Source organism: Stegodyphus dumicola, chromosome X1, assembly GCF_044657685.1.
Source record: "Stegodyphus dumicola isolate Sdum_Otavi_A_Nest chromosome X1, ASM4465768v1".
NCBI classification, from domain to species: domain Eukaryota; kingdom Metazoa; phylum Arthropoda; class Arachnida; order Araneae; family Eresidae; genus Stegodyphus; species Stegodyphus dumicola.
In genome coordinates, this window is record NC_140780.1 from 235,578,523 (window position 1) to 235,599,784 (window position 21,262).

Here is a 21,262-nt window from a genome sequence, read left to right on the forward strand (position 1 = left end):
ATACTGGTGTGAATTTAGAACCGTTTAACAAACTGAATTTTTAGATATAATAAAGAGAATTTAAAAATTAAATTAGAGGTATTTACCTGAAATGTTAAATTTGAAAGGTAAAACCATTCCACTAACTAAGAATTGTTAATATTTATCTAGAAACGAAAACTAATTTAAGCTGTGCTACAAACTAACATTAGTACCTTCTCTCTAATCCGATATTTGATAGGTTGTTTATTTATATATATATATCAGTTTTATGTATGTCATTAATCCGTCAGTTGTATGTATGTCATTAAGCCGTCAGTTGTATGTATGTCAAAATTGATATATATATCAAAAGCTAAAAACTACCACTTGGAAATTTTTGAATTCCTGGGGAGCATAAACAAGTTCTGGCATATTACTCTCTTAAGCATGATAAAACTGTAAAAGAAACTCATTTTATAATTTATAGTTATATAGACTTTCATTTAATAATTGTTTTGTATTCACAATTTTCACAATATGTGAAAAGCGAAAATAAAGGCTTGTAATCTCAATGAAATATCTCATTTATAAAGACAAATGACTTTTTCTAGCAATTCAAGTGCTTAAAAAGAGTGGAAAGGAAAAGCAAAATCGTGCAGTTCGTGTTTTGTCTTAGTTATATTCATCTTTCTTATCGTAAGATGAGATATGGAAAAGTTGGCTATTGTTCGTTGGTGTTGGAGGGTTGTAATATAGATAAGGCCTCCTAAATTAAATTTCGCACACTTAGTAGACTACCTTTTATATCATATATGGATTGCTCTTAATTTTTTCTCTGTATTTATGAGTTATGGTGGTATGTATCATTCCACACAGGTTAATAAAATTATAATTCACAGTTTCTGTGGAATCCGTGATTTCATGAAGGTAGAGATAATTTTGGACATGAGAGTTACTTGCTTAAAACACCATGAGCACCGTTATACACATAGATGCAAAGATACACACATATATATGCGTTAGTTTTGAGTTTTATTATGTTTTATTTCTTCATCAATCACTTTAGTTGAATAGATCCTCACCTTATTTGAGTACATTAAATTCTATGTAACAAAATATTACATTTGCTAATAACACTTTCAAGCATAGTACAATTAAAACTTGTACACTTAAATGCCATTTCAAATTAAAACCGCATTGTTACAAATGATGCATTTTGTATACTAACACATTTTGTAATTGGTTTTCCTTTCAGGGTTATTTATATTGTTAACATTTAGATAATATGAACATAATTCTGACACATGCATCTATTTTCAAACAGAAAAGTGCGATTGAACATTATACATAAACTATGTATTTTGTGATTAAATGTGTTTCGAGGGCAGATTCAGAGAAATTGTGAGAAGAACACAAGTTCGGAATTTTAAATTTAACTGGAAATCCATTTAACAGTGTACTTTTAAGGAATAATTGCAACTTTTTTTAAGGTTTATGATGCGTGAATTGTGTAAAATTAATTAACTACAACAATTGTAGATTATTTAATGAAAAATTAATTAAGGTTTCAGTGACAGAAAACTGAGATAAAATTTCCGAAATATTTTTTAAAACAATAAATATTTCCTTTGCGATTAATAGATGTAACACAATTAAGCTCTAACTGCCTTATACTTGAGTGTGTAATTCACATATTATGTTTTATTCTTTTTATGCATATATTCATATACAGTATGAAAATGAAACAGTTTTTGTTTCAGTGTTAGGATACCTTTATTACCTCCTGTAACAACTAACAGTGTGAATATGCTATGCATTCTGCTGCTTAAGAATGTCATCTTCCCCAAAATTTAAATATCAAGAGAAAACTGAGAAAATTGGAAGAATACATAAAATTTTGCCTCTCATTTATGTTTTAACCTAATATTTATAAACGCGTTTCTTTATGATCTATTTTAAAGTATTTCTCTCTAATTTGAAACATTTTAAAATCAGGTATTACAGTGTTGGAATATCATTGAAATATGACAGAAGTCTTATGTGATATAACATTGAACAAGAATGCTGCGCATGAAGTAGTCAAGTAGATTTTAGTTGGTTAACTAAACTTAGAAGAATAAACTGTTCTCACCTGTGTTATACTAACTGACGAAATAATTTACACTTCGATATTCTTAAAAAGCAGCACACATATCATTCTGCTGTCCTTTATCATGTTCTATAGCAATAATAGTTCTCGATTTTTTAACTGCAGCTTGTTCAGACTCAGTTTCTTTTCTTGGCAGTCTCCCGCAGTTGCATCAAAAATAGATCCTCGACGATGATTCTTCCTCCCCTCCCCATTTCTAATAAGCCAAACTAAGAAATCCTCTAGTTACTCTTTCAGACAATATCAGGAAATGAATATAAATCAAGTATGATACTCAATTTCTGTGCGAATTCGAAAGTAATAATAAAATATTTATTTTATTTATATATTTGTGGTACCTGCTTTCTGTTAATTAAATTTGCTTATTCGCCTTAGATAAATTTAGGTTTTACAGAATACTGGACAATATATTTTATTGAATTTAGTGAATTATTGAGATATTTCTAAAATACAATCAAGAAAAAAATGTAAAAATAAATATGAACGATTTTAACGAAACCTAAATATCCACATAACTCTATCAGAATTAACAGGATCCAGATATCAAAACCATCAGGATAACTGGCTCTTGTTTCTACCGAAGGGAAAAAAGTATTTGCTAGAATACAAGTTTTCATTTATAGTATTTTGTTGCAATAAAAATTATACAGTTATAAAAAAAAACACTTTCATTTTTTTAAATCAAAATGAAAACGATACTGCTAACGATACTAACTTTGCTTTTCATTGTCAAAACAACACGTTATAGATTTTCGGAGGCGTGTCAACTAAGTACAAGTAAATTTACATTTAATTAAAAAATAATGCTCTATCGTCAAGATAAAAAAAAATTCATGCACAAAGAAACAACGAAACATGCACCATTAGTAAAGGAATGTTGGTTATGGCTAAACAGTGACACACGAAGTAAGCAAAGAAAACTGCTCTCTATATAAAACCTAATCAGGACAACATAGAATTTTCTTTTCTTTGTGCCCGAATCGATACAACAGATAGTAATGCCAAATTTCAGGTAAAACTATGTAAAATATATGTTTGCAGTATATATTTAAATACCATAAATAAAAAAATAAAATGCTCGGAATTTTTACGAGCAATCTGCATAATAATTTTCTTGCGTAAACAGTTAAAAAGTCATTCAAATAAATTTAATTTTTAAACTCATTAATAAGCTTTGAAGTAATTTTATATCTAAATTATAGAAACAGGTTGAAAAAGTACTAATAATGAGCTAAACTATCAGTCTAAAACCAAATCTTTGAAAAATACTGCTTATTTTTCAAAGTAATTATTTATTTAATAACAAACTTATTTATTTAAATGAAATATAAAACAGAAACATTTACGTAGTTCTCATTAAACGTCATTACATTATTCCATCATTTACACGCATTGTATAATGCATGAATACCAAGGCCAGTGCGTTTAATATAGAGACAGGTGCAATATTCCTTAAATATGACTCTAACCGTCTATTAGATCGGTTCCTTTAATGTAGGTAAAGCACATAAAAGCTATCTACTTAAGCTTCATTCCAATTTTAACCAAGAACATCTCAAGGGATGAAATCCATGTTCTTTTATCTTTCAGTTTCTACTATTGACCTCTCAAGCGGGATATCAGATGGACAAATGTTAAGGGCTGCTATTTCGGAAATACTCTACATTCCACACACCTCTGGCACTGTATGCAGTTGGAGGCTAGGTTTTTAGAGTGTGTTGTTGCTGTTGAGACGTATCTCCCTTGTCTGACAGTAACATCAGCACAAGCCCATGAAATTCATCGTCACAAGGAGTACAAGATTGCGCCTGTCGTTGGCAAAAGCCTAGAGCACTCACTATACAAGTGACAGTACGACTTTGTTCAGTTCCGCGCCCCCCGCCCCCAATTTGATGGAGAGCACCCCGGGGGGGCGACGGATTCGCAGGTCTCCTACCACTCTTCCCCGACCACCAACCTCTTGAGAGGTCTTTCCGCTCACCGCATATTTAGAGTGCCCCCATGTCGCGCAGACACTATACATTTACAAACATACATACCTTTTCCGGGATTCGAGCCGCATGCAACCAATGTATGAGGGAAAGGAGAAGTAATGGTACCGAATGGTTCTAAGCATTCATGCTGGATCCCTTCTTAAGAATACAGCCGGTTAAAAGATAAAATGTGCTTAGTACTCTATGGAATGTGTCTCATTTATTTATGTATGCTCTTTGTGAGAAATTGGATGTTATATATGCGCGAAGGATTGTATGGCTCCAGTATTTAATTAAAATAATGCTTTTTTGAGAGTATGGGCTTTCTTAGATTAAATCATACTAAAATGTGTTAATTGTTTAATAAGTTGCTATGTTAAATCATAAATGGGAGTTTCTGTCAGTATTACCTGTTATGTATGATATTTATGCATAACTGCTTTTAATATTTATGAGAAATTAAATTTAAAAACGCTGTAAGAGGTCATTGTTAAGTAATGTTAATTTGAAATGCGTGTCTCAATTTAGAATGTGTTAAAACTTTTAAGTTGGGTCATTATTTGGAATTCATATCAATATTTTGTGTTATGTATCGTATTTATGAAAACATTAATTTGCTGCCTATTAAAAATTAAATGGCAGATGTACTCAAAAATGATGTAAGTGTTCAATGTTAGGTAATGTCAATTTGAAATGTGTATTTTATGTTAGAACGAATGAGTTGAAACTTTTAATTTAAGTTGGATCATTATTTGGAATTTATGTCATTATTTACTGTTATGCAAAATTTTATTGCTATGTATAATAAATTAAATAATACTTTCTAAATGCTATAAGAGTTAAGTGTTTGTCAATTTGAAATGCGTTAACAATGAATATGTTAAAAAGCTTTGAAACTCATAAAAAGAAATGGTTGTGCTGGTTGAAAAAAAAATATTCCAAGTTGAGAAATTTTTATATTCCGCATTGGGAAAAAAGCGACAAAATTTCATTTCCATGGCTGAATATTAACTCTATATGTATTATACACATGTTTTTTGAGTTCCCCTTCACAAATGTAACTATAATTCGAATTTAAAAAAATACAGTACAGTATATATATTCTTTTCTGTAGTTAAAAATAATTCCATCTCATGTACCTTGTTCAGGAAGTCAAAGTTGTGATAAGTTCGAATATAGGGGTGTTTATGAGGTTCTTCGGTAAATGGGTGGCATCCTTTCAAGAATCCGAGTGATGGTTTCACATGAACAAAATAAAGGTTTAGAGTATGTTTAGTGGTTTAAGGATGTGTACAAGACAATTAAAGATATTTTTGTAAAGTATTTCAAAAAATCAATCTGTGTTATTAATATAAATGAATCCTTCTGCTGAATAAAAAGAAGTGTTCTGAATATTTTCGTTTAAATGTCTGTAGAGTAAAATAATAAGGAATGAAATACTTTTGGTGCGTATCTCTGAACTAAACTGGGTAGAAATACAACATATATTGATTGGAGTGGACTTTGCCAAGGAAATTTATTACTCCTTATAAGATTTTTTCAAACTCAGTAGGTCTTATTACAAAAAAACTTGTAATAAGACCTACTGAGTTTGAAAAAATCTGTATTTACTTTTGGGGAAAAGGAGTCAGAACTGCAATAAGAATAGGTTTTAAAAGCAGGATAAGAGTTTAATATGAGGAAAATTGTGTAAATTTTAAGTGTAAAATTTAAATTTGTCAGGCATAGTTTGGTGAACCCTTTGAATAAAAGTAAGATTTGTAAAAGAAAATCTGAGATGTTTTGTATAGTGTTCCAAAAAGTTAATGCAGTCATTACAGTACATCAGAAGAAATAGCACTAAGTATCTCCCATTAAGTAGCATAAAAAGTAAGAAATGTAATATTCCAATTAAATTATATAGAATGAATATTGTACTTATTTGTTTAATGTTACAGAAAATATTATACATAAATCCACCAGAGGGAAATTATATAAATGCAAATTCCAGCTTAAATTTCGTAGACAGACAAATATATGTTTACTCTTGGAGAAAAGGAGATGTAACATCAGTAAGTATCTAAAACAAGATAAAAAGTTAGGGATAAAATAAGAATGTAACAAGAAAAAATTTTAAAAAATAGAAAAAATTCACATTTATAAAAACGAAAAAATGAAAAAGTGAAAAGAAAAATTACAAATTTACTTTTCGGAGTAAAATACATAAAAAAAAAAATAAATAAATAAAAACAAAATCTGCGTTTTGTGAAAACAGAAAAATGAAAGAAAAATAAACATATGAAAATAAATATTGCTTTTGCAAAATAAAGGAAGTGAAAAATGTAAAATCACATTTTTAATGGAAAGAGAAAAAATAAATATCACTCTTGTAAAATAAAAAAAAAGTTAATCGTAAAAGTTAATTATAAAGTAAAAAAGTGAAAAGGAAAAACTAAACTTGTGGAAATAAATATTATATTTGTAGAAATAAAATTGTGAAAAAATTATTTGCTAAAATTAAAAGCAAAATTTACATTTGCAAAAATGTATAAATGTGGAGGAAATATTGATAAATTAAATTATGTAAGAAAAGAAAGAAAAAAAAGAAAACAATAAAAAATATGCTTGGGAAATTAAAGTGAGAAATTTAAAATGTGTAAAAATCTTACATTTAAAACAGCAAAGGTTAAATTTAAAGTAATGATTTAGAAAGCCAAAATAAATCTATGTCCGCTCCAAGAAACAAAAAACACCCTGAATGGTTGAAATCAGAGGAATATGATTAGCCAGAATCTGATTGGTTGTTAAGATTGTATTCGTTCGCCGCCGCGGAAGCACAAAGGTGTGAAGCGATTTCTTTGTCCAGACTTGCGTATGTGCAAGCCTCCAGTATAGTAATATCATGATAGTTTCCGCTGCACAAGGTCAGTGAACAAAGAGAGTGGACAATGTCAGAATACAGGATCGTAAAGGACAGAAATATGGCTTTGTTATAATGCTCAGGTCTCCCATGCAAGAGATGAAGGGTTCGATTTCAGCTTTTTTAAAATTCAGGAAAAATCGCACTAAATTCAATAAAAATTAATTAAAGCTAATAATTAAAATAATAACTTAATTAAAAACTAATGTCATTCGAAACATGTGGTTCAAGACGTCGTTGTCACAAAAACAAAAAATATTGTTGTTGCTAAACAAAAAAGTTAAAAACTTTAAAAAAATATTCTGGTTGCTACAAAATAAAAAAGAATATACGCATGACGTTATTCCAGCTGCGACACTTCTGGGTAAACCCTAGGATGGCGGAGGCCGTGCCCCTTTTTTGTAACGTCACGTCCGTCACTACCCAAACCGTGTGGTTACTACTCACATGGAGCACCTGTGCCGAATGGAGTTAATGAAATTATCAAGGCAAGGTATTATTTATTATATTCTCTTCCATTTCTGTAGAAGTGTTCAGCTAGTGAACTGTTTCTGGGGAAGATAAGCAAAAGGCAACCTTTCTGCATAAAATGTCTCAAACATGTTTGATTGGATTCATGTCTGAGTAATATAGCGGACAGTCTATTCGAAGTATCCATTAAACTTAACACGAGCGCTGAAAGGTGTAATCACCAAAGAACTCAAGTACGGTGCTCAGCCTGTTTCGAAATAGATTTTAGAATTCCTAATGATTCAAAAGTCTGAATAATTTAGGCAAAGGCTAGGGTTTTCAGCGCCCGGGGGCAACTGAACATTTTGCGCTCCTTTCTGTGTGCTAAGAATAGAAAACATTTCATTCTAAAATTTCGTAACATCAATTTGGCGCTACCTGGATGCTGCGCCCGTGGACAGATGTCTCCCCTTGCCCTACCCTAGCTACGCCACTGAATTTAGGTATAAAGCCCTAAATTTAAAAATTAGTTTACTAGTGTCATAGTTTACTAGCTTGACAAAATACGAAGAAATAAAAGAGTTGACGAGCTGGTAAAGAAACGCAGGTACAGTTCAGTAGTTCAGAGTTCTGTGGTAAGAGTTCAAATGTTCGAGAGATCTGCGCAGCTACATTATAAAAACACACATATATCGGGAACTCTCGAAGAAGGAATAACATGATGCAGGAAGAATCGGTAGGTAAGATTAATGGGATCAGAATAGTCAACAAACGTTTATAGAAACTATAATTACAGGAGCCAGATGGCTCTGTGCGTCTGACTTCCTTTTGAGTAAAATTTATTGCCATGGAAACTGAAAAGAACGTTTAATGATAATTTTTTGTAAGTATTATATATTTAACTATATATAAACTACATATTTAATTGGATTTATAAGTGTTTTCTTGTTGTCAAGTATTGTTTGTGCCGTTATATATTCTTTTCGTGTCGTCATGTATTGTTTGTGCTGTTATATATTCTTTTCTTGTTGTCATGTATTGTTTGTGCCTTCCGCCTTCATAGCATGCCTTCATGGTGTAGTGGTCAGCAGGCCCGGCGAGTATTCGAGAGGTTCGTGGTTCGAGTCCCGGCGAGGGCATTGCTCATCATTCACGTCTTAGCGTCAAAAATCCTAATGTCTTTACAGCGGCGCCCGAACTAAAAAAAAGGTGGTGAATGATGATTCTTCACCACCAGGATTTGGCGATTGGGTCCCTAATTCCCAGGCGCCCTTTAAAAAGGGGGGATTGTATAAGGTATTTCTCCCGCCTTCTTAGAATGCTTTCGTAGTGTAGTGATCAACACGCTCGACGCGTATTCGAGAGGTCCGTAATATCTCTACATCGTAAATAAAATTGCATAAAATATCTCGGAATGAATTGATCTCATCTGACAGGTAAGAAGTTTTAATTATTTTATTTGTTTTGAATGCTGAATAGAATTCTGGGCGAAAGCGATTTTAGGTGTAATTGTAAGTTACATCATTCTTTTTAACGTCAAACAGTTATATAAGTGATATGGATTCTACATTAGGTTATTAAAAATGACCAAAGGTTCCTTGATATTATCTGGAGAGTAGTAGTTATACAGTGGACGCTTGTTTCGGTTAATTCGAAGTTATCCAAAGGCCCCAAAAACTTGTATTGGAATTAACATTAAAAATAGCTCATTGATTCGAACTAAATTTTTATCACTTCGGTTAATTCGAACTAAAAAAACTTTAATTTCTAACATTTAACAAGAAAATACATGCTGTATTTATTATTTTGTGTGTCAACATCATCTATATTTATTTTGTGTATAAAGAGGCACATGCGTACATCCCTAGACTATTACATTTCCCCTAAACGTTAGTGGCTATTGTCCTACTGTTCACCTCATTAGTTCTGAATGGACAAAGTTCCTGGGCCTAACATTAGATTCATTCAGATTCCCTGACATTGGATTCATCCAGAATACTTTATGAATGTGTCGGGATAGGGGGAGAATCATTTGTTTATTTGTTATCAATTTTCTTAGAATTTCAGAAAAACCAGTCTTTACTACAAATTCTAGACAGCTGCGTGGGTTATACCTGGAGTGCAGAAAAGTTAATGTGCTCTAGTTTTTCTTCCTCAGTGTGTGGTGTGAACGTGTAAAAATTCAGGATATCTACACGTGGAAAGTACAAAACCTTTGGAGACAAGGTAGAAATTTTAAAGGAAGTAGAGAACGGCGAATGTAAAACAAAGTTAGCAGCTGACTTTGGAATTAAAAATAATACTTTGTCAACTTAACTGAAAAAAAGGAATCAATTTTAGATTCATGGGAAAAATCTAAATTGGCTAGGAGAAGAAACGCATAAGGTCTGGAAAAAGCTCTACTGCTATGGTTTCAGGAGGCAAGATCTCGAAATTTTTCGATAAGTGTACCCTTATTGCAAATTAAGGCTGATGAATAGGCAATTCGAATGAATACTTGAAGATTTTATATACAGTGATGGATGGCTTTCTCAATTTAAGTCAAGACACAATATTTCTTATCAAACTGTATGTCGCCAAAGCTCTGATGCAAACGAAGACTTATGCACTAATTTCGGTGGGAAGGTGCCAGGGCTTTTCTCTACTTACCTACCTAAATATATTTTTAATGCGGATGAAACTGCATTTTTTTATAAATTGTCGTCAAACAAGACATTACGTTTTAAAGGGGATGCTTGCGAATGAAGTAAAAGCAAAAGAACAGAGGATTACAGCTTTAGTTTGTACTAATATAGAGGGGAGCGAAAAGCTTAATGGAAAGTATAATTAATGAATGGAAAGTATAATAAACCACTGTGTTTTAAAGGAACTCGAACACTGCCAATTGGTTATGTATCTAATGCAAAAGCATGGATGACACGAGACATCTTCAGTAACTGGTTAAAAGGAATCGCAACCTGGCACAATAACCTTCCAGAACTGAGTTCCACACAGGCTGGATATTTGCCTCCAAACACAACTATCGTAAGAGACTCTTACAATAGAACATTTTTCCTTTAGACTGTGGTGAAAATTGTGACATTACTCTGCTGACAGCTATAAATAATCTATACGCCGCATAGGATGCTGTTAAAAAAAGCACAATTAGTAATTGCTTTCGTCATGCTAAATTCATGCACGCTGAAGAAAACAATCGTATCGAAGGATGTGATGCAGCTTTTGCTGAATTCAAAAGATTTAAATATGATAACGTTACTTTTCCTGATTATGTAAGAGTTGAAGACATGGAAGCTTGTGGAAAACGGAGCGACGATGACATAATAAAAACTGTCCGAGACGATGAAAAAGAAGAGTCCATGTTGGATTCAGAAGAGAATGCAGAGAGTGTTAAGCTTTCTAATGATCAAGCCGTAATTGATTCTATAAAAACTCTGAAAACATTTATTCAGATTGATCCTTCCTCTGAAAATGAATTGAAATGTTTGCTTCAAATCTAGAAGTTGGTTGAAAAATATAGGCATAATAAGACAACACGAAACTTCCATTTTGCAGTTTTCCCCCAAAGTGTAATTCATATTCTTAATTAAAGTTTACATTCTACTGCATAGCTTGTAAGGATCTTAAGTTTTACTAACGTTTATTTTTATTTTAAATCTTTACTATCACTTCTTATTTTCTACTTCCGGCCAGAATTAAAAGCGTTAACTTATTTTTGCAAAATTTGTCTGGCGAACGCCAAGTACTTAAGTTGTGGCATTTTGCCAAGCGAGAGAGAGGAAGGAGTTAGTCGAAGAGGCCGCTTACCTTAGCAGTTTTACTCAGTTGCTGGTAGCCTTCCAGGCCAGAGGTTTAATCCTCGTAAAATTTTTAAACGTATTGTAGTGTTAACAGTTCTCTGTACTACATACGGCTTCCTGTTAATATAAGGCCAATCTTCCACGTAGGCCCTTGTTTATTATTCCAAAGTTAAGTTAGAGTTTAGTTAAATATTTTTATATTCTTACGTTCAGACCACAAGTAGTTGGTCTCTGTATTCCGAAGTACGGAAATTATTGTAAAGAGTGAAAAATAAAGGGTTTCGTATACCCTTCCTGTGTATCTTGTCTACTTCCCACATTTATTGAACATAGCTTTAGTAAGCTCCCTGTTCCGAGTCAGGTCGGTGCATGTTCCCAAAGAAAGTAAGACGGAACATTGAACCGGATAGTGGCGCCCAACGAAGAAGAATAACTATGGCCGAGTTTCAAGAAGAACCTGTGCTGCCTGCAGAAGCGGCTCAGAATCCAGAAATGCCAGCTGCCTCCCTGGAAGGATTTGGTTACATCGTCCAGATCATGCGCGCTTCGATGAAACCAGAAGCAACATTTAATGGAAACTCACCGGTAACCAGTTTTTTTGGAAAAATTGGATGACCACTTCATGCTCTACCCCGTGCACGAGTTTCAAAAAGTTACCTTAGCTACCAGCGCTTTGAGGGGCCAAGCGCTTAACTGGTTCAAATGTATAGGCAGAAGTCTCTTGGGTCAAGCAGGAAGTCCCACCTATACTTACGAAAATTTCAAGACTGCCCTAGTAAAAGCCTTCCCTGTCGTAAGGGATCGTGCGAAATTAGAAAGGGAACTTTTCAGCATATATCAGCAAAGAATCGAAAATCTCTCAAGCTTTATTTTAAGAAAAATTCACGTCTTCAAACTCTTGTATGGAAACCGTCCGGATCCTGAGATAATTCAAGTGATTTTGCCGAGGTTACTTCCCCAAGTACAAGACTTTATTGAATTAAGGAATCCGACTACACTGGAAAAGTCATTTGAGCTAGTAATCCAGTTTGAAAGTAGACGAACGGCGGACATTAAAAGAAGACGCCAATATCAACAACGAAACCAATTTGGTGCGCCAAGACCACAGCAAAGTCAAGCACACGGCTACGGAAGCAAAGTGAATCAGTGGGCAAGGAAACCCGAGCATCCAAAAACAGCCGGCGAACGTCGACAGTTCAATAGCAATCCAGGAAAAAAATCTCAAGGCCAGTGGAAAAAGAAGGAAAGCATGGAAACCAAAAAGGATTTAAACTAAAACGGATTTCTGTTGACGGGAGGGTGCGGAAATCCGAAGACCAAGAAAACCCCTCTTCCTTCAAGTTAAATACAGTAATGGTGAAAAATTTGACTCTTCCGAAGATTGAAGTGTTGGTGAATAATATCCCAGCCACCGCACTCCTGGATACAGGCGCGCAGTGTTCCTGTGTGGCAGAAGATTTTTTTAGGAAGTATTTTCGGAAATACCGCATATATAATTCGGATAATACGACAGTGTTAGCGGCGCAAGGAGAAAAATGTAAGTGTATAGGTAAATTACCGCTGTATGTCCGTATCAAGGACGAACAAGTAAAGGTGATGTTTTTTATAGTAAAGAATCTGCAAGCACATATAATCTTAGGAATAGATTTTCTTTCAGAGGCACAAGCAACGCTGGATTTTAATAAAGCGTCCCTTAAGCTGACAATGAAACCAGTTCGTGCAGAAAAGGCTGAACCGCCGATGTTAAATCTTGAGCACCTGCCTAATGACGAGCAAGGAAGAATCCGACAAGTGGTAAGTGAATTTGCTTCGTTATTTAGTGATATTCCAGGATTTACTCAGGTTACTAACCATAGTATTGACACCGGAGATTCAATGCCAGTTCGCCAAAAAGCATACCAGTATGATAAGAATAAGGAAAAAATTATAGAATGGCATATCACCGATATGCTACGTAAAAAGATCATAACGCCCATCTCAAGTAGTTATGCTAGCCCGGTGGTTTTATGTAAGAAAAATAATGACTATCTATTGACACATCCAAAAAGGTGGCGATTCGCGATTGACTACCGTAAATTAAACTCCATAACTAAATATCCGGTATATCCGTTACCTATTATTGAAGAAATTCTAAGGAACATAACGTCGACCAAATATATGACGACTTTAGACTTAACGACTGGTTATTTTCAAATAGGGGTTAGGCCTGAGGACGTGCCTAAGACTGCTTTTATAACCAAGTCTGGCATTTATGCATTCCTGCGTATACCGTTTGGCCTTTCAGAAGCACCGGCAACATTTCAGCGATGTATGGACATTGTGTTAAGGCCTGTTCTTGGAAAGTCCACATTTATCTATTTAGACGATACCATTATTACTAGTGATAATCTCGACCAACATGTACAGGATTTAAGACAGGTGTTTTCTTTATTAAATGAGGCCGGTCTAAAAGTTAATGTCGAAAAGTGCAAATTTGCAGCCCCTGAATTAAAATATTTAGGTTACAAAATATCTCAGAAAGGAATCGAAACAGACGAATCAAAAATAATCGCTGTACAAAAGTATCCGACTCCAAATACCGCGAAGAAGCTCTCTTCTTTTCTAGGACTTTGTTCATATTATAGGTCCTTTATAAAAGATTTTGCAGCTATTGCTGAACCATTGTTAAAATTAAAAAGGAAAAGGCAAGATTCTCGTGGACGGCCGAAGCCAATGGTGCGTTCGAAAAATTAAAGCAAGCATTAACGTAAGCCCTGTGTTGAAATTTCCTGAAAAGGATGAGAATTTAGAAATTTCAGCGGATGCTTCGGATTATGCGGTAGGAGCGGTACTTTCGCAAAATCAGCAGCCCGTGGCATTTTTTAGCCGAACTTTAAATCAAACACAAATAAACTATTCCGCGACCGAGAGAGAGGCACTTGCAGTTCTGTTAGCAGTGCAAAAGTTTTGAGTCTATTTTGGAAAGGCGCCAATAACAGTGTACTCTGATCATGCGGCGGTAACTAGATTGTACTCAGGGAAAAACTTATTATAAACTAAATAATTATAAACTGAATTATAAACTAAAGTATAATTAATCAGGTAAACCGAGAAAAAAAAAACTAAATTAAGCCCTGTAAGCCAAAAAACATACGTTACATTCAGCATTATAAAAATTTTAACATAAACCTTTTCGCAAGGCCTGGCGAGGAAAAAGAATATCAGACGATTGAAGACGCACGGTCGCCAAATATCACATCATAATTTTATTTTAAACAACTTGCCCCCCTCCCATGAACCACAGGGGGTTCATCAAACTTTGATAAAAGCAGTATAGATTCATACTACAAAAACGCTCGAGTTCCACACAAAAGAAAAAATATATATCTCATTTCTTAAATAACTGCGAATTTAAATGCAACATCAAGCAATTTAAGTATAACATTATCTAAATCTTAAAAAAATATTAACTTTTTAGGAGCTTATTCAATGATCTCTAACAGCATACAATGACTCTGTGAACTTAAGTACACTTTAAATTATTACATATGTGCGTGAAAGCTGCTAGAATTACACATTTTTAACCGAATGATTCAAAAAATAATAAACAACCATAAAAAGATATAGTCACAATACATATTTTAAAATTAGCACTAAAGATAGAAAGTTCTAAATTGTACAAAAGTTGTACAGGACGTCTAATAACCGATAACTCGGTTTTTACCTTGCAAGCCGTCACCTTGCTGTCTCTTCCAGGAAATAACTCAAGGATTCTCCCCAGTCTCCAAAAATTTCAGGGTAAATGATCCTCTTTAATTACAACTATATCCTTAACTTTAAATTTGGGAATATTATTCTGAACCAAGCTCGAACGGGTGGATATTAGATTCAACAAATACTCTTCCTTCCATCTGGATCGAAAGGAATTCATTAATTTTACCCGATAGTTTATAGGGCTTTATGAAAGCCTTCCTGGAAGAAAAATCTGAACCAAGGTGAAGTCTCACATAAGGCAACGATGATATTCTTTTTCCTAAAAGGGAATGTGCTGGAGTTAAGGCATGTGGTTCATCTAAGTCACTTCCAACATAGAAAATTGGCCGATATTTTAACCATCCCTTCAATTTCAATAAGAACAGTTCGTAACTGCTCAGTGATCAGTGATGACTTTCCAAGTGTCTCCCGTGGAGCGACACTCACGGAGCGCACCATATATTCATAAAAGTCTTTCCACCAGGCTACTGTTTCCACGCTATACTTCTACTTAATACCATTAGCAGCATAAAAGTTTTTTACTTCTGGATAATTCATGAATGACCATATTTGTTTCAGCTCAAGTTCGGCACGTTTAAAGTACGTACATTATCAGAATAGATCACAGAGCACAAGTCTTTTCGAGATACAAAACGTCGGAAGGCAAGCAAAAATGCATCTGCCATCATATTGTAAGATTTTTCTCTTTTATTCCACATAAACTAAACTAGATCCGACAATGAACCTGTCGAATTCTCGCACAAGCGTGAATGAAGTAGCAGCATAGAAGAAGGATGAAAAGTAACCCTTTCTTAATTCAACTCAGAACAGAAGGCACAGACTTCGTGCTTTACAATAACACCGACCACTTGCGGTGGAACTTAAACGTAGAATATAAATCAATTCAAATCTAAAATAGAATAGCGCTGTATTAGCACGTTAAATTACGTCTAACTTAGGTTGACTCAACAAAACCTAACAGGAGTGACGATTATCCGAAATGGCCAAGGGGCGTACTAGCGTAACAGTGAGATACAATGAAACGTGCTTTGGATAGCAAAATCACGCTCTGAATAAACTCAGACATTCACCGATTAAATATTCACTTCACTTAACTTTAAATTTGCATCCTGGCGAGGAAATGCGAGGTTAAACTGAGGAGTTCAAGAACGGTATCAAACTTAAAATAATTTGTTATGCGAAATAAGAATAAACCCAACATACCCAACATCATTACTAACGAGTTCCAGATAAACACTTCTGGTAACAGCATAGGTTATCAAGAGAATACATTGTTCATATTTACTATCGTTCACAAATAACAGACCAGCATAGTCGTACCTAATAACTATAAATGGGGCTGATTGTTCCTCTCGGAGAGCTGGTAATGGAGCAACCATCTGGTCTCATGGAGAAATGTTAAATCTTTTGCAAATAACACATTTGCTTAGAAGGGATTTTATAACTTGTCTGGTCTTTAATATCCAGTATTTCTCTCTCATCCTCACCAGCGTGTGAGATATGCCAGAATGAAATATTTTATCATTGGATTCCCAAATCAGTATTTCAGTGAGGTATTTTGACGGTAGTATAATAGAACGTTTTTCATCCGTAGATAAAGGAGTTTTCTCAAGCCTTCCTGTCACTCCCAATACATCTCCATAATCTAAAAATGGTTTTAAGCATAACAACTTAGAGTCATTCCTCAAACAAATCATTTCCCAAGAGAAAACGTCCCTTTGAACAGCTTTTACCAGAAACTGCTCAGCACGATTATATTCTTCAGTAGTAATAGGACCTATTATATTAGTTTTATACCTAAGAGAGTTCCTTCCTTTTCCTCCTCAACAAACCGTAACACCCAAGAAGTCACCTACAGTAGTTTGAATAAGCAACTAAACCTACCTGTTTGGTACAAATTGCGCAGCTAATTATAGCAAGAGCTTTATATTCGGCTTCAATTTCCCGGTATAGTGAGTCATATTCCAATCTCTTCAGCTGGGGCCAAGTATTCTTCGAGTACAATAAGCATTCTGGGTCATGCCACCATTTTTTTTTTTTTTGGTAGTTAGCAAATTTTTACCAGTTAATCCTCTTGTTAACAGATCCGCCGGGTTATCTTTCCCTACACTGTGTCTCCATGCGCTGGAATCTCTTAGTTTCTTGAATTTCTAATACTCTGAAACAGATTGCTTCCACTTAGATGCCGTGCCTTTTATCTAGATGTAGCACAATTGTTGATTGCCTTGAAAATATAGCAGGCACGTAGCTAGGTGATACCCAGTTCCTCATGAATTTTATTGTTTCTAACCTACCATGGGCAGAAATATGTCTCATAATGCAGTTTTGAGCTGTTTGTAACTATTTGCGATTGGTACCGTAGAAGTACCAAACTGGGCAGGCGTTACAAAGCATGGGAGACAAGAGGGTTTTGTATGTGAGCAATTTATTGTCAATAGACAAAATGCTGTTCCAGGCAATTAAGAGATATAGTTTCGCTTAACGTGCTCGGAACTTCTGGATAATTTAGTTTATGTGGGGTGATTAGGAAAGATTGCTGTCGAGGATCACCGCGAGATAAACGACGCCCTTAGCCTAGGCCAAAGTAGTTTCCCATACATGCGAATATTGCCAGTGATTATGTTCTTTTGGGTGAAGATAATTGCTGTCTATTGTTCACATTTAAATTTTCCAGCACAGAAACCAGGTCTATAATGCATGGAAGTGATTTTCTAGTGCTTGTTACTAGTTACTTGTTATTACTTCAACTTAAATTCCATGTTATTTTTAGAAGTTGGTTTTGAATTATTTAGAGTTTGAGTTCTGCCCATTTCTGGCAATCTGGGAATAACGAAAACAGTACAACGAGTTCGTAAGGTGGTATATTTTCCATAGTTACAAAAGTTTGTAAGTGCATATGTCAAGTTGTGACATACTTGTCCCAACTTGACAAGATGCCACAACTATCAAGATGTTATTTATATTTCGGCCGGGTACTTAAATATTTTAAAGGCAGCGTTTCCAAATGAATTAGCCTAAATAGATTTATTAGGCCCAAAACCTCGCATCGAAGTCAATAAAAGTAAATATTTACATGTTATTGTAGACCATTTTTCTAAGTGGGTAGAAAAAATTCCCCTAAGAAGAGCCTAGGCTAAAATAATTTCAGATTCTTTCTTAAATAAAAATAATTTTAAATACGGCGCTCCGACAAAAGTAATTTATGGTAACGGACAACAGTTTACTAGCTAAATACACTCATGTCCATAAATTAAGGATAATTCGGAGTCACGCGGAAATCGAACTCTAAAATAAATATATCACCTGTAAAATCACTACACACATCTTCAAGAATCATATGCTAATTTCAGGAAATAACCAGATGACACCGATGGTACGTCACAATGACGAGAGTGTAAGACAGTGATATATAAGGAATACAGGCAAAGAAGTAAAATTGTTCGCAGGCGCTTTATAAGCATTTCAGTGCAATAATCGAATAGTTATGACACAAAGGACGCATTTGGATGATTTTTTACGTGGTAGAATTATCGGCCGTCTGGAATGTTTGCGTACCCAACTGGAAGTATCAGACGAACTTGGAATTGCCCAGAGTGTCATCTCCAGGCTTTGGCAACGATTCCAAGATGATGGTAATGTGAGTAGACGTTTCAGCACAGGTCGCCCCAGAGTTACAACGCCGAATGAGGACCGGTATTTGGCAGTTTCTGCCAAAAGAAACAGCTGGAGCACAGCCTCAGACCTTTCTCGTCAGCTCTCTTCAGCCACTGGTACGACAATTTCAAGGCAGACTGTGTACAGACGCTTAGGGCAGATTGGTCTATATGCTCGTAGACCTGTCAGATGCGTTCCAGTTACTGCAATTCACTGTCGCCTGCGGTTAGCCTAGAGTAGAGAGCATGCATTGTGGACACCGCAATAGTGGGCTTGTGTGACGTTTTCCGACGAGTCCAGGTTTAGCTTGCAGTCTGATTCTCGCCGAACTTTCATATGGAGAGCTCCAGGTACCCGTTACCACCAAGAAAACATCATTGAACGACACCGTTACGGTGGTGCAGGAGTGCTCGTTTGGGGTGGAATTATTCTGGGTTCCAGAACTGACATGTATGTTCAAATTGAAAACATTACAAGCCAAATCTATTGGGACGTCATTCTGGAACAACATGCACGTTTGTTTCGGGGTGCCATGGGCGCGCAATTTGTGTTTATGAATGAAAACGCCCGTCCTCACCGTGCAAACATCGTAAGCGAATGCCTTCAATCGGAGGATATCACCCGTATGGACTGGCCAGCATTCTCACCGGACTTGAATCCAGTAGAGCACGTGTGGGACATGCTTGGCTGACGAGTTGCAGTCCGTCAACCTCCTCCTACATGTCTACCGGAACTTCGGAGTGCATTGCTTTTTGAGTGGTGTAATATCCCCCAAGATCAGATCAATAATTTGATACTCAGCATGCCTAGGCGTTGTACGGACTGTATTGCATCGTCTGGGAGACATACAATGTATTAACAATCATACCAACCATGTAATATTGGTTTTTTGTAAATAGGTGTTTTTGTAGTTTGCTCCAGGGAGAAAAAATCGCTAATTTTTTTAATAATATCAAACATATAGTATCTTTTTTTGCTCTTTACCTTTTGTTTAATAAATAAGCTTTACAAATAAGTCAAATTTGTTTTGCTTCTAACTCTTCCTTTGCCTGATTTTCCATTATCCTTAATTTATGGACATGAGTGTATTTGAGGAACTATGTGAAGGACTTATGACTTGGCATATGACATCTAAAAATGGTGCTAATCGGCCACAGTCAGACAGGAACGGTCAATATGAACATTGTAAAGGTTTTGTAATGTGTGTCTTAAGTTACAGTTGAATGTGAAGAATCTTAAGAATCAGTAAGCGAATAATCGCTTGAGTTCGTGAGACAATAAACTTGGAAAGGGTTAAAAAACCCTTTATTATTCAAATAAGATTTAACAGAAGTCCGTCTTGGAGTTTTACAATAATGCCGATACTCGGGCTTGAACTTAGGAAACTACGAATTAAAACTTAACTAAAAGGATATAGCCTAAGCTATTAAGATTCTAACGGAGTTATCCCCTTAACGCTAATGGACTGCGAGGCTATGAAGGGCCTAAAGTACGGCCGAGCGTAATAATAGCTTAAGAGAGAGTAGCCTAAAAAGGCGGACGCGTGCTAGTCAAAATGTTTGGTTCTCTCTGACTAAGACAGTAGAACTTCGCGGTTAAATACTGCTTTTCGTCAATTTGTATTCAAACGTGATTCTAAACTACGTTCTGGCCGGAAATGGTAAGTTGAAATTAAGAAGCGATAGGAAAGGAAGTTTAAATCAAAATTTAACTTTTAATAAAATTAACATAATTCTTACAACATAGTTAAAATTAAATGTTGATATGTGAAAATCTATTATAAGCACTAGGATAGTAGTGTCAATGAGTTAGCATTTGCTTTAAGGACAGCTAAGCATGACACATCAGGAAAAACTCTCGTAGAACTATTCTTTGGCCCAAAGCAAAATACGCGGCTAGATAAATTATTCTTTGCGGAGAAGAGAGCGCCAGAGTGCAGAATGGAAGATATACGGACGATAATAAAGGAAGGAGTGAAAAATTCAAATATGGCAAGAAAAAAACAAAACCTGTACTACGCCAGAAAAAGGCTGGAAATGAATTACAAGGTGAAAGACCAAGTGCTCAAGATAAAGAACTCACTATTATGTGTGTGGGGGGAACAGCGCAGCTAAATTGTTTCCACGATTTCAAGGCTCATACCTAATTGAAATACATTCTATAACAAATGACGCACCAAGAAGGAATCATCTTATTAGGTTTTTCTCGCGCCTTCTTAGCGTGCCTCCGTGGTGTAGTGGTCAGCACACTGGGCGCGTATTCCCGAGATCCGTTGTTCGATTGCCGGCGAGGACGTTGCTCATTTTTCATGACTCCTGCTTCCAAAAAATACCTGTCTCTACAATCTGATTGCTTTTGAAATTTCGTATGCATAAATGTTTTGATATGCAAATGATTAAAATTTAGTGTCCAGTGAATGAATAGTGCAATCTCCAGCGCATCGTAACTGCACATCCAGCAGACGTATATAAAAAGCTGTTCTTGAAATGTTAAAAATTTCTGTTGCCTTGCGATTTAGGATACCTTTCAACGACTGAAAAATGCCTCGCCCCAGTATTCGAGCTCATTACAAGCAACTTTCAGAGTTCGAAAGAAATCGTATCATCGGATTGAAATGGGCAGGCTG

At 35.1% G+C, this 21,262-nt stretch overlaps 1 protein-coding gene across 4 annotated transcripts in view; it reads right to left on the reverse strand.

The window, feature by feature from the left end:
- LOC118192492 (focal adhesion kinase 1-like) overlaps window positions 1–2,246 on the reverse strand; it is a 194,109-nt gene extending 191,863 nt beyond the window's left edge. For 3 of the 4 annotated variants that reach the window (XM_035363485.2, XM_035363487.2, XM_035363484.2), the window contains exon 1: window positions 2,093–2,246. The gene's annotated coding sequence lies outside the window, so the exon portion shown is untranslated. The remainder of the gene's footprint in view (window positions 1–2,092) is intronic. The other variant, XM_035363489.2, reaches the window with a different exon arrangement.
- Between the last annotated feature and the right edge of the window lie 19,016 nt (window positions 2,247–21,262).